Raw genomic sequence first — 14935 nt, 5'->3', positions numbered from 1 at the left:
AAACCAAACACATTTCACAAGACTGGACTCTTCAGTAACTGAGAACTAACTCATGAGCAGGCAGAAGTAGAAGCGTTCAGGCAAGGACTACTGAGGTTGGCTGGCCCTACAGGCCCTGCGCAGCACAGCCTTCAGCGGCCCTGGCCCAGAGGTCATCAATCTTGGAGCTCAGGGGCCTCTGGCTGCCCTCCCTGTTCCCATCCCCTACTGTGACCACAAAACTGCTTCCAGGGGCCGCTCATCATTTGTGGTCACTGGTATTCAGGGTCAAGAAAGTTCACTGTGACCACATAGGACCTCATAAAGCAAGAGTGTGGTCAAGTAGAAGGAGCAGTTCCCATAGTAACTGAACTCAGTCTAGTGGACTGATGAGCCTTTACAGGCACCCAAAGCTTAAAGATCCTCTAACCTGTGATCAGAGGGACCTATTTCCCAGGGTGAAAACCCACTCATGTTTCTGTCCAGAAATTCCTGTTGTGTTTCAAGCATTGTGCCAGGCACCTAGGTATTGCTACAGATACAAAAATCAACTGGGCCCTGTCTGGGCTTAGTTCCTCTTTTCTAGGAAACTTAGTACAGGAGACAGAAAAGAAAGACCAACAACAGAAGGAAGTATAGGGGAGCTGCAATAGAAGGAAGTATAGGGGAGCTAGGGAGCTGAAAGGAGAGGGCATCTAAGTCAGACTGCATTATCTGAGAGGGCTTCCTAGAAGAGGTGTTATTTGAGTTGAATTTTGAAGGACTGGTAGGGGTTATCAAAGGAGAAGAGTCTTCTAAGGAAGAGAGAACGACAGTGTACATGGTCCTGAAATAGCACAATGCATTCAGGGAAATACAGGCAAAGGGTGAATGTTCCAAATGGCTGGAGAATAAGCCAGGAAGAGAGCAGAAGGCAGACACAGGGTTTGAGAGCTAAGCCAAAGAGATTGAACTTTACCCTGAGGGATATAGGGGCCAGGTGATCAGGGAGGTGAGGCCAGCAGATGTGTGTTTTGGAAAAATCCCTCTGGCTGGAAGGATGGATAGAATGGGGAACACCTGGAGGCGGGGGTAGGTGCCATCCGGGAAGCTAGTGCAGTAATCGGGTGAGATGTGGGAAGTGCAAAACTAATGTAAGGAGGGGACAGATTGAAGATCAATTACAGAGGTTGGTCTGAGGCTTGATCAGGTGCCTAATTAGCTGTGGGGGATGAGGAAGACGGCAGAGTTCAGGATGACACCCAAGTTCTGACTTGGGAGGACTGGCCCAGAGAGGGCATGGCATGCCTACGGTCTCACAGTGACTGCCTCAGGCAATGGGTTCAGTTCTTACCATGGACCCCCACCCCAGCTCTTACCCTGCCCTGTGGGGTGACCTGCCGTGATTCCCCTCGGTGGGGTCCTTACTTCTCTGCTGATTGCCGCAGTATTTTGAATTCCTCCAACAGAAGACACCTTGCAGTGTTTTACACAAGAATCTGGGGTAAAAGTTGGAGTCACTGAGGAGGGTGTGGCCTAAGGGGGACTTTGGACCTCAGAGTGGTAATACACTAAGCAGGCAACCGTCTACCCGGACTGTATTTGTGTCTCCTTCCTGGCAGTACTGTGGACAATTAACTTGCTGTTTTCTGTGTCTTTACTGGCTCCAGGAGACCGACCTCAAAATGGGCTCCTTTGTCTTTTCTCTATGGGGTCTGGTAGAGGTAGGAGGTGTTGTAATCCCACAGGCTCCGTGACTAAAGCGGGTCCACGTTGTTTAGTTTGCTTGTGTGGCTGCTCGCTGTGGTGTGGGGAGTGCTGGCTTGGAGGTGGCCAGGTCGGGGTTTCATCTTCATCCTACTGTGTACCAGGATACAACTAAACCTCAGTCTTTCGGCTTCAATGCAAAGAATAATCCCTACCTGGTGCGGTTGTTAAGGGTTAGAGAAGCAGCATTACCTGCTGTGTACCAGACAGTGCTCTGTAATAATACCTGCTATTGTTATTTCCCCTCCCAGAATAGAGGAAAAGGAAACACAACTCTTGTTACAGTATGTTGGGCCCGCCAGCCTAGAAAAACAAAACTGCTAATGCAATTCTCGATTAGCCAGCAGAGCTGAGATTCGTTGCTACTGGGGCAGGTCTGGCTCCTGGGCTCAGTGTGGATGCTTTCCTTGGCCTGGAGATGGTCACTGGGTTTCCCCCGGTTGTGTGTAGGGTGATTCTGCTAACCCCCGTCTCGGCCTCCTGTTCTTAGAGTTGTGCACACTGTGAGCATTCTGACCTTTCCTCCCCATCTGTGAGTCCCTTGGTCCAGGCTCAGCTGAGCAACTTCAGGAAGTGATGAGTAGCTGGATTACCTCATGATTGGGTAGACACTTCCTGGAGCCAGAATGTGGGTAGGCATGCCCCCGGTTGGAACTTTCCACCAGCTGGAGGGGGTCATGTAGAAAGCCCAGCTGGTAGCTTAGAGGGGACTTCTTGATTCCATGTTTCCAACCACATAAAATTCATTTTACACGAATACAGTTTTCTCCCTGATTTTCACTCCCTGTGAGGTGCCTCTGCTTTTCTCAACTCTTATATTCTGTTACTCCTCACCAAGTGAGTCAGGCCAGCCTTGCTGCCCCATGGACACAGCCACTGTGTTGTCTCCATGCCCCTACCCATGACCTGTTCTCCATGCTCACCTTCCAGGAGCAGGTAATGGAGGACAGTGACCTCTCACCTGTCTTTGGAATATGAACTTCTCCTGGATCTTCCCATGATAATCTCCTCCTATGTTCAGTCACTGTACTAGAGAGGTGAAGCCCTGTCCCTGGTTAACACATGCTCCCAGCCTTGTGGCAGAGAGCAGATAAATGGACAAATTAATGTATGATAAGCAGTCTTGGTAAAAACAAATCATGGCATGCTGTTGCCCAGAAATCTATGTTGGGTCCTTGTCATCTGTAGGATAAATAAACCCGTTCAGCATGGCATTCGGACCTTTCTTATCCTGCCTTAGTCCAGATTCTGGTCTCATCCACCTTTCCCCACTCCAAAACACTAGCCCCAGGCAACAAGATGACAGATACATGTTCTGGCCTCTCTCCTTCTATGTTCATGCTGTTCCCATACAGGAAGCTGTTGCTCTTCCTTTCTCTGTCCATGGACATCCTTCCTGTTCATCCTTCTAGGCCCAGCAGAAATATCATTTCCTCTAGGAAGCCTTTCCCTTCCCTACTACGTCCCAAAGCATAACTAAGAATGGACTTGCCTTTATGCTTCCGTTGCCCTTTGTACAGTCTGAGAATGTCTATTGCTGTTGGTCACTCTTCTGCTTGTATCTAGCACTGTGCTTGGCACATGACACATTACTCAGTGTTGAATGAATGAGTAAATGAATGAATGAAATGACTTAGTAAGACCAGATGCATGCATCGATGGCAAAGACCCTTTGATGTCACCTGGGAAATGCAAAAGAGTTTGCGGGCAGAAGTCAGTGCAATGATGTGAACATTTATTGGGGGGCTATAATATGCCCAGGAGTAGAGTGACAAACATCAATGTGATATGGTACCTGCCTTCCACGGGCAGGAGATGGCCACGGTGAGACTTGGTGGGGAGGCCACCTGAAATGAAAGCTAACCATGACTCTTGCCAACAAATCCCTACTACCAAGGGGTAAGTGTTCCACCTCAGCAGAGGGAATACCAGGCCAGTGTGTGCTGTAATTCACCATAGAAAGGCTGATTGAGGTGGGTAGGTAGGAGTGGTAAAGGTAGATGATGTTGCCTGTATTTACATGGTTGGAAGGGACATTGGGGTTGCCTGCCCTTCAGTCACAGGGAGCACCCAGTGTGCCTTCAGACATGCCTTTTGCGGGACAGATTACCAGGAAATGGGGGTCAGTACCACCTAGGAACCTTACCCTGGCGTGTGATCCCTACACAAACAAAGGCCTTGTCGAGGGCAGTTTTGTGTGGTTTTGTGTTTATTTTGTATTTAGGAATTTCCCTTCTGAGTTTTGGTATTTCTGCCCTACATCCTAATCCAACTTGAGGATTCAAAAATGGAAGGTCGGCCTCAGGTCTGACTAGTATTTTAAGCAAAAAGAACAAGTCATGAGGATTGAAAAAAATTATATGCAAACCAGGAACCCTCATGGGGCTTTTTGGCTTATATAACTACTAGAAAGGAAGAGTGAATTTCTGAACAAGTACTCCAAAATTCCAAATTCCTCTATGCCCTGATCATCTTTTGAGCTGTTTTTATGTTCATGATGTAAGGGGGTTTGCTTGTCAAGCTTTCATAGGAATGATATCAACAGTACTTTAAATGTATATGGCACTTTCTATAATACAGCATGGTTACACGTTTGTTCTCTCATGTGATCCTTATGGCCACCCATTGAGGTATAGGTATTGTCACTTTTTTACACACAAGGCAATTGACATTCAGAGAGGTTAAGTAACTTGTCCAAGATCACACAGGTTGTTTTTTTTTTTATGTTTATTTATTTATTTTGAGACAGAGGGAGAGAGAGTGAGCATGAGCAGGGAGGGGCAGTGAGACAGAGGGAGAGAGAGAGAGAATCCCTAGCAGGGTCTGCATCCTCAGTGCAGAGCCAGATGCAGAGCTCGATCTCACAATTGTGAGATCATGACCTGAGCCGAAATCAGGAGATGGGTGCTCAACTGAGTCACCCAGGCACTCCAAGATCACATAGGTATTAAGCGAGATAGCTGGAGCTTGAACTTAGCCAGTGAGGAAACACTAAGCCAAACTGGGTATTACCAGCTTTTTCAGTCACCAAACTGTGACGGTGTAGACTTCTTACTTCCTTGGTCCATGCCTCTTATATTTAATTAATCCAAGGGTCTGAACCGTGTCATACATTTATCCTTTACATGGTTAATTTCTCATCTGGTTACATTGTTTTTTCTTTCTAATATCCTCATAATTTTTAAAAAGTGCCTATTTTATTAACTGCTATAAAATGTGCATGCATTTGAAAGTAGAACTTAGAAGAATGAGATTGTTTCCATACTAAAATCTGGTGGCATGAAGTGAAGGTAAGACATGGCAGAGATTTAACTTAGGATAGGGTGAGATTGTGACGGTGAAGGCCAGACCAAAGAGTCTGTGTAGGCAGTCACAGCCATGGAAGGCTTTTCCCCTCAAATGTTTTTATTACGAAAACATTTCAAAACATTTAAAGAAATTGCAAGAATACAGAGGACACCATTATACCATCCCCCTAGATTCAACACGTGGCCACATTTGCTTTACCTCTTTCTGTAAAAAAGAATTAAAAGGGGCGCCTGAGTGGCTCAGTCGATTGAGCGTCCGACTTCGGCTCAGGTCATGATCTTGCAGTTCATGGGTTCGAGCCCCGTGTCGGGCTCTGTGCTGACAGCTCAGAGCCTGGAGCCTGCTTTGGATTCTGTGTCTCCCTACCTCTCTGCCCCTCCCCCACCCCTGCTCGGTCTCTCTCTCTCTCAAAATTAAATAACATTTAGAAAATTATAAAAAAAGAAAGAAAAAACTTTTTACTTATATAAAAGTATTTTATGTCTGTGTATCTACACACAGACACGTACACGTGTACATATTGTATATATACATACATATGATCTTTAGAATTAAAATCATTTTAAGTACAAATTAAAATAAAAACATGTATGTGATTTAAAAATTTTTTGGCATAATTTGAGAGAAGATTATAGCCATCCTGACACTTCATGCTCGGCACTTCTGTAGGCTTCTCCTGAGACTGAGGTTGGTCTCCTATAGTGCATCATACTTAAGAAAATGAGCAAGCATTGGCGGAAGACCTTTAATGGGTGGATAAACAAGATTCTATTTCTGATATTGAAAGAAAATTCTGGCAGGGCAGAGAGAGTACGCCAGTTGGAGGCGGTGATAAGAATATGGGAAAGAGATGAGCCAAAGGTACCCCTTAGCATCTTTTAAAATTTTTATTTAAATCCAAGTTAGTTAACATATAATGTAATAATGATTTCAGGAATAGAATTTAGTGACTCATCACATATATATAACACCCAGTGCTCATCACAAGTGTCGTCCTTAATGTCCCTTGTCCAGTTAGCCTATTGCCCCACCCAACACCCCTCCAGCAACCCTCAGTTTGTTCTCTGTACTTAAGAGCATTTTTCAAGGGAAGGATGATCTTTTATGCTATTTTTTTTTAATTTTTTTTTTCAACGTTTATTTTTTATTTTTGGGACAGAGAGAGACAGAGCATGAACGGGGGAGGGGCAGAGAGAGAGGGAGACACAGAATCGGAAACAGGCTCCAGGCTCTGAGCCATCAGCCCAGAGCCCGACGCGGGGCTCGAACTCACGGACCGCGAGATCGTGACCTGGCTGAAGTCGGATGCTTAACCGACTGCGCCACCCAGGCGCCCCGATCTTTTATGCTATTATAAAAAGTAATAACTCATAGAAAATGTAGAAACTTACACGGAAGTTACCCACAGACTTTCCACTCCAAAGCAACTATTATTATCACTTGGTGTGGTTATGAACAGGTGTGTGTGTGTGTGTGTGTGTGTGTGTGTGTGTTAGGGTACTTGTAACTATATTGCTTTTACAGTTTTCTTTTGTGCTTTTTTTTTTTAACTTTACATATTAACCCCAGCAGCCCACATGGGCTGTCAAGTATTTTACTTTGCTGTAGAAACTTTTATACAAGTATTTTCTGATTTCCTTACCCCCTCAGGGTATTCTGAGAGGTGGACCCTGCTTCCTGTTTCTCAGATGCAAAGTTTAGCTTGTGCCCTCTTCATCTCCGCCCCATGCATAAGACTGTGAGCCCGAAGCCCTAGAAATACGTGTGGTTTGCTTTATCAACTACTGCAAGGCCACCCTAGGGCAACCTGAGGAGAAGTGACCCTCAGAATGCTGAACTTCTAAATAGTGGAGGGAAGGAACAAAATGTGCCCAAATGTAAGCTATAGACAGCCATTATTAAAAGAATTGAAATATAGATGCTTTGAAATGGGAAGCATTAAACCAACCAGGTGACTCTTACAAGATACAGCAGGAGGCCACATGGTGAAGTAGAAAGAGGAGAGGATTGGGGGTTGAGCCTGCATTTGAGTCTCAACCTATGCTGTGTGACATTGGGAGTTCACCTCTCTGATGTTTCCTGGCCTTGAAAGTGGAGATAATATTGCCTCTTCTTCCTGTCCCGTGGGGGTGGAGCAAAGGACCAGGGAGGTATCAGTATTTTTTTTTTTTCAACGTTTATTTATTTTTGGGACAGACAGAGACAGAGCATGAACGGAGCAGGGGCAGAGAGAGAGGGAGACACAGAATCGGAAACAGGCTCCAGGCTCTGAGCCATCAGCCCAGAGCCCGACGCGGGGCTCGAACTCACGGACCGCGAGATCGTGACCTGGCTGAAGTCAGACGCTTAACCGACTGCGCCACCCAGGCGCCCCATTCTAACACTGCCTGCAAATACTGGTTGTCAGTTTTAACTGGTCTTATTAGGCCACATTTCTCCCTACTCCTCTCCCTATTCCTCTCCCTATTCCTCCCTATTTCTCCAGAGGGATTCAGAAGGGAAGGTGGGCATGGAAACATCCAAAGGGGGAATGAATAAGGTAGCACTTTCCAGCCAGCCGGCCGGGAAGATTTTGAGGGTGGCAGGACACTGTGTAAGACTGACAGGAAACTAGAAATGCAAATTGCCTTTGCATTCACTGTTAGGTGCTTCAGGCCTCCTGGGGCTTCTAGCTGCCCATGCCCTCCACTGGGGGCCCCTCCCTAGGCCTGGCCTCCAGGGAGGTATCATGTGTTCAAACAGTTACTTCTAGGTTCCATTCACAGCTCCACTGTCAGTCCTCTCACCGCCTCTGATCTCAGTAGGAGTGAAAGAATCTGATTCTGGAAGCAATGAAAATTGTAGAAAGAACAGGAACCTTAGCACTAAGAGGACCTGGGCTTGAATTTTTTTTAAGTTTATTTATTTATTTTGAGAGAAAGAGAGAGAACGTGGGAGGGGCAAAGAGAGAGGGAGAGAGAGAGAATCCCAAGCAGGCTCGCACTGTCAGCACAGAGCCTGATGCAGGGCTAGAACTCATGAACCATGAGATCATGACCTGAGCCCAAACCAAGGGTCTGATGCTTAACTGACTGAGCCACCCAGGTGCCCCAACCTGGGCTTAAATTATAAGCCCGGCTCCACAACTTAGTTGTTTGGCCTCAAATAAGTTACTTAACTTCTCTGTTCCTTAGTTCCTCATCTAGAAAACACAGAGAGTACCCTCCTGTGTGAGGTTCTTTGCAGTGGTATTCTGGGAGCAGCCAGATCTCCAGAAAACAAGTGTATGTTTATACACACACACAAATTTATCCTGAATTTTATGATACAAAGATTTACAACACAACTTGTAAACAATAAAGTAAATGATACTTTTTATTGTAAATTCCAGAGAGCAAGTTGTTTCTCATAGCACATTTTCTTCGGTTTTTTGCCAAACCCTTGTATCCATAGCCAATCTATGGCTGCAGGTGACACCTGAGTGTAGTTCTGACCAGAATGTTGGTTGATATTTTTGTCTACGTTAACAAGTGAGATAAAAACCAAACAATGAAGACATGCTTTGGAACTTTACTCGTTTGTCAATGACACGAATGACTTCTTTGCTGAACTAGATAATAGTTTCTGAATATCAAAAAAAATATATTTCCTCAGTTTCTGTGTTATTCACAAAGTGACGGCTACCGACACGGCACCCTTTTAAGTTTAATCTGCATTATTAAGTGATCTTCTCCAGCGCTTCTTAAGTCTAGGATCAAGAAGACCACAAACGAGGTCCTGATCGGAGCATCTGCCAGTTTCCATAGTATCAGTACACCCACCATGGCCAATTTCAAGGAACCAGCGTGCAATTGCACACCATTAATTAGTATTTCCCCAACACAGAGATAGAGGGCAGAAATCACCTCAAGAGCGTCGAGACTATTAACACATAATTAACAAAATTAGGAAGCAATGAGTTTTAAGGATTGTTTTTAAGATAGCCTATTTAACTGTAAGTTTATATAACTTAATTTTAATATTAAAATAATACAGTTACATAGCTCTCTTTAACAACCAGCTCACAAAATTCCTTCAAATTTAACAATTGGCTGTCATGAGCCAGTGGGCACCCCCCCAGCACCCCCCTGGGTCTCAGAGACTTTGCAGGTGAAAGCATTTTGTGAACAGGTTTCGTGCTCTATGCAGGCTGACTGTTGTCAGGGGTGTAGTGATAATAATGGCAGCCAACATTTCCTGAGCACCTCGGAGACACGCAGGCTCTTCTCTGAGTGCTGTGCTTGCGTTCGCTCTTTTTATCCACACAGCCACACTGTGAGGGAGGTTCTGGGTCATGCCCATTTTATAGAAAGAGGAGGTTGCTCGAGAGCTCCTTGGGCTTTATTGTGTCTCCTCAGAACCTCTTAACATATTAGCATTCCCATTTTTCAGATGAGGAGCCAAGGCTCAGAGGGGTGACTGACTTGGCAAGGGTCACACAGCTAGCACGGGACAGAGTGGGATTCAAACCTGTGTCTGTCAGGTGACTGGGCCCTCGTCGGCACTGGTTTCCCAAACATGACACTGTCCTCTTCAGACTTGCTTAGAGAACTTGCTTTCCAAAACCAGTACAAGAGGCTCACTCCTGGTGAGTTGATTTCTGTCGGTTCGGTAGCATTAGCACGGTCTCCAGAGGATTACAATGGGCAACTAGCTCAGACGCGGACCCCCAAAGCACAGCTTGGGGGCTCAGAATGTCTTGATCCAAGCCCAGATTCCTCACTGGTGAGATGGGGCACCAGCCATCCATAGCTGGGTGGCTGTGAGGATCTAATAAGGTGATGTGCGGGGAAAGCTCACCACAAATGCTAGTTTGGCACAGACCATAGACCCAACATTGCTGATTGGCCCAAAGCCGAAAGCCAGTGGTCCTGGAATGCCTTTGAAAGTGAATTTTTATTTCTGCCCCTGCTGCTAGGGCCTAGAGACAGAGTAGGTAGGTAGAGTAGGTTTTCTCCTCTGCTTTACTGAATAGGGCAGTGGGAGGTCAGAACCATGTAACAGCCTTCCCCAGAGGAGGAGGCCATGAGCGAGTGACCAGAAGCTGTGGCTTAACAAATCCAAGTGCAACCCAGTTGGGGCCCTTCCCTAAGCCACAGCTGTGGGTTTTCTGGGAAAAACATGGAGCTGGGGCAGGAAGCTGCTGAGGCACCAGGGCCAAGATGGACGTGCCCACTTTGCCAGCAGGCAGGAGTGACCCCAGCAGGCACCCTTGCATCAACTAGAGGAAGGGAGGGGACGTGGAAGAAGGGAGAGCCCACAGGATCTGGAGTCAGCCAGAACTTGAACCCTAGCTGCACTACTTATTACTGAGGCACCTTGGGAAAGCACTTAACCTCTCTGAGCCTCTGTTTCTTCATCTGTAAAATGGGGGTGATGATGGTACCTGCCTCAGAGAGTGAGAATCAAGTAAGTATGAATGTGCTTTGTAAACTAAATGCTATAGGTTGTGCTTTTAGGACCGTAGAAAGAGCATGAGAAGCCTGCCTGCTCTCTGCAAGTGGGCAGTCTTGTTGCGGAGGCAGGACTAACAATCAGGGTCTTGGCGAAATGGTTGGTACTGCAGGGTGAGGTTGCTGCACAAGTGTGGAGCCAGGACAAGGAAGGAGAGCTGGGCTGGGTATTCAGATGATACTTCCTGAGATAGGAATTTTGGCTGGGCCTGGAAGAGATAGAATTTTGGCTGGGCCTGGAAGGATGGATAGGAGTTCAGTAAGCAGATGAAAAAGACTCTCATTCTGAGGAGACACATGATCAAGGAAATAATCATAGAGATGATGCTGGGGCACCTGGAAGGCTCACTCGGTTGAGCATCTGACTTCGGCTCATGTCATGATCTCACGGTTCGTTGGTTTGAGCCCTGCATCAGGCTCTGTGCTGACAGCTCGGAGCCTGGAGCCTGCTTCGGATTCTGTGTCTCCCTCTCTCTCTCTCTCTGCCCCTCCCCTGCCCACGCTCTGTCTCTCAAAAATGAATAAACATTAAAAAAAAAAAAAGATGATGCTAACAGTTATAGGTCACGTATTATGCCCTGTTTGATCCTCTTGGTAACCCTCATGAGGTAGGTTTTATTATCTAATTTATTGCTGCTTATTTATAGGTGAGAAACCTGCGGCTGACAGGCTAAGGAACTTGCCGGTGTCACACTGCTGGTAAATGGCAAAACTGGGATTCAAATCCAGGTTCTAAGTGTCTTAGCTGTGATCTCTCTTGATTCCCTAAAAGCAGAATGAGCAAGAGATGCATATGTGGTTTGTCCATTTGTCCAGCAGACAATTCCTGAGCACTTACTGAAATAGCAGCCACTGTTGGGTGCTAGGGGTGGCAATGGCAGGCAAGGCCCCCATCCGCCTTGTGGGGCTTCAGGATAGAGGAGGGAGGACACATAAGGAATTACAGTGCCGTTGGTTCTCTGCCAGAGGCATGTCGGGGTACCATACAGGCCCTGACGGGAAACAACTAGCTGCACGTGCGAGAAGGGAGGGGATCACAGAAGATGTTCCAGTGTGTGTGTTGGAGTTGGGCGTCAGGGGGAAGAAAAAGCTTGTGAGGAAGGCCATTCCCCCAGAGTGAACTGCAGATTGGGGTACGGGTGATGAGGAGGTCGGTTGGCATGTGAGTGTCCAGTGATAGGAGGGCCTTGAATGCCAGACGGAGACGGGCCTTGGGCATAGGCCACACTGGAGGCTTGTGGGAAGGGGCTGCCTGTGGTCTCATCCACGGTGTGCCAGGGGGAGAGTTTGCTGCAGCACCATGGAAACCAGCCCAGAGAGGCCTGGAAGCAGTCAGCCTTGCTTTCTCAGTTTGCCCAGCGCTTCCTAAATAATCTGGGGCCATGCTCGATATTTGCAATGAAGGTTCATCTGCAGCCTTCTTGTCCCCATAGCACAGAGTGGCTGGGCCCCTGCTCTGCTGAGGTAAGCGGCCTCACCCAGTGATAGGTAGGCTGCGTAGGCACCTGGAGAGGGTGCTGGGTAGGGAGGGGGTCAGCAGACTTGGGCTCTGCTCCTTGCTCAGTGACCTTGGCAGTTTCTTGACCTCTTTGAGCTGCTCTGCAACCATGAAGGGACTAAATGACCTCTGAGGTCCCTTGTAGCCTCACCATTGTGAACACGGTATGGTGAACTGGGGGTGAGCAGGTGCCCCAGCATCATCTCTATGATTATTTCCTTGATCATGTGTCTCCTTCTCAGAATGAGAGTCTTTTTCATCTGCTTACTGAACTCCTACCCAAATGAGTGGGACAGGAGGCAGGTCAGGTCAGTGAGAGGGCATGGTCTGCAGGTGTGCACAGGTGACTCAGCAGGGATTTAGTAAGATTCCCAGGGCTGACTGTTGTCATTGCTGCATCCCAGAGAGGAGCAAACAAACATAGCTACCATGGTTTGAAATCTTGCTGGGCATTGATCCTTACGTGCACCATCTCTGAATCTTCAGAACAACCCTCTGCCATGGTAGGTGACTCATTTTACAAATGGGAAATCATGGTTGCAAGAGATCCACTGACTTTGAGCAGGTTTCACTGTGAGTGACAGAGCTGGGATTTGAACCTCGACCTGCCTGGCTCTAAGCTCAAGTCTTTTGCACCTTACTGTGTAACTCCCAGAGGCTGCCTTCATCCTGCAGGGGCTCTTGGACATGCTGTACTGGACTGGCGGGGATCACCCACTGTCATCGGTCCTGCCAGGAGGACTGGCTTCTGGTTGGCACCATAGCAGGCACCTCTGACCAAAGCTGCTGGGGCATGGAGGGGCATGTTGGCCTCTCCCACAGCTGCCTGCCTGGTGGGCTGAGCTGGGTGATTTGTTTTGACAGGTGAGAGCAGTTTCACCTCTTGGTAGCAGCTCCACAAACCCGGTGCTGGGCAGTGGGGGCACCTACTGGAATGTGATCCTTCTTTCCAGCCATGCTTTGGAGGTGATGGCAAACATGTGGGTAGTATTTGGTTGAAGCAACTAAAGCTGGAGGAAAGGGCAGACGGTTAGGACCACACTATCCCAGAGAGCATACTGGCTTGGGCCCAGTGGTTTGTGGTCACAGTGGATTGTTCGTCCTTCCTGACCAAGAGCCAGGAGACCTGAGCCTTTGTATGTCTCGCTTTGGGGCCCAGAGGAGTGGGAATTTGCCCGGCCAGCTTGGGAGGTTATGCCACCTTGCAGTTGCAGAGGCTAGAGCGTGAAAGGGGCTCTGGATCCCATCCAGTGTCTATTTTAGAACTGGGGAGCTGTGACCCAGAGAGAGGAAGTGATGTGCTTAAGTTCACATGGCCTCGTATGGTGGAGGTGGAACTGGAATTTCCCACTACCCAGGCCCAGGATCTTTTCTAGTGCCCTACCCTGTTCAGGAAGGGGGAAGCAAAGAAGCTTAGAAAACCCCCCTGGGGGAACTTCTGCTTTATTGGCCCTCAGACTACCCTTGGGGATCCTCCCTCAGTCATTTTTCTCCTGGCCCAACCCTATAGCAGCCCTGTGGGGAGGAGTGCACTAGGGCCCCCCTAGTGGTGGTGGAGGGCCTCCACAGGGCAGAAAAGGAAGGACCACTCACTGGTTCCCAATTCTTTCAGTGCACGTCAGCGTATTTCAGTGGGACATACAGGATGCAAGACACCATAGGGGAGGCCAGGAAACTTAATGCTGACCTGAATTTTCCCAGGGAGGCCACCACTCAGGAGAGCGGTGTCACAATATGAGAGACAGCCTGCAACTTAGGACCACTTGCTCATAACCCCCACCTAAGGGGGTTAGAGCACAAGGTCAGGGGCTGCTTCATTGAAAAGTAAGGGATGGGGTGCCTGGGTGGCGCAGTCGGTTAAGCATCCGACTTCAGCCAGGTCACGATCTCGCGGTCCGTGAGTTCGAGCCCCACGTCGGGCTCTGGGCTGATGGCTCAGAGCCTGGAGCCTGTTTCCGATTCTGTGTCTCCCTCTCTCTCTGCCCCTCCCCCGTTCATGCTCTGTCTCTCTCTGTCCCAAAAATAAATAAACGTTGAAAAAAAAATTTAAAAAAAAAAAAGAAAAGTAAGGGAGTAAAACGAGGCAGGGATGGGGCATTGTCTCTGAAAGTGTGAAGAAGAGTAGGAAAGATATTCTTGGCAAGGGGAAGAGCCAGAGAAAAGGATGGAACTGAGATGTCATTCTGGGTGTGGTAATACCCACCTTGAGGGGATATGGGGCAGGTGCAAGCAAATGATGGGCAGTGAGGCTGGGAAGGTAGTGTGGGGCAGTCAGTGCAGAACTTCAATGCCTCAAATATCAGGCAGGGCACCTTGACCTTACTCTCATGGTCAGTGGGACCGCTGAAGATATTTAACCAAACTGGGTGAAGTGGTGGCGAGCAGGGGCTGCACTGCCCAGGAAACCCACCCTGATGCCGCCATGATGAGCTGTTGGACCTTGAGCCAGTGCTTTAGGTCTCTGAGCCTCTGTTTCCTCATCTGTGAAATGGGGGTGATAACAATCCACCACTCAGAATGGTTGCAAAGATGGCATAGAGCGCTAGTGTGCTGCTCGCCTTGGTGAATGTTTGGAAAATAACAGCCCCTGCTTTGCCTCCTGGTTAGTGAAGGCTGAGACAGCAAGAAGGAAACCCTTCTGAAAGCGAGAGTTGCTGCAGATATAGGGTCTATTTTACTGTTTTGCTATTTGAGGGCAGGTCTGAGCCAGAAGGTACATTTGGTCCAAATGGCTCTGTGTGTGAGTGGTAAGGTGAGGACAAGAATCTGGGTCCTGACACCCAGTAGAACATTCCTGCTGCCCTAAGGTCACCTCTCAGCCTGAAAACCACAGGCCATATCACTTTACCCAGACTCTCTATGGGGACTCTGCCAGGACCTCTCTTCTCTCCTTGAAACAAGGAGGTCGAGCCCAGGAGATCCTGAGATTCCT

General features: G+C 47.9%; 1 protein-coding gene across 7 annotated transcripts in view; it reads left to right on the top strand.

Moving 5' to 3' along the window:
* DAPK2 (death associated protein kinase 2) overlaps positions 1 to 14935 on the top strand; it is a 119922-nt gene that overhangs the window by 73895 nt on the left and 31092 nt on the right. The window lies entirely within an intron of this gene.

This window comes from Herpailurus yagouaroundi, unplaced genomic scaffold, assembly GCF_014898765.1.
Source record: "Herpailurus yagouaroundi ecotype Mexico unplaced genomic scaffold, PumYag 184, whole genome shotgun sequence".
Taxonomy (NCBI): domain Eukaryota; kingdom Metazoa; phylum Chordata; class Mammalia; order Carnivora; family Felidae; genus Herpailurus; species Herpailurus yagouaroundi.
This window is presented reverse-complemented; position numbering and strand designations above follow the sequence as displayed.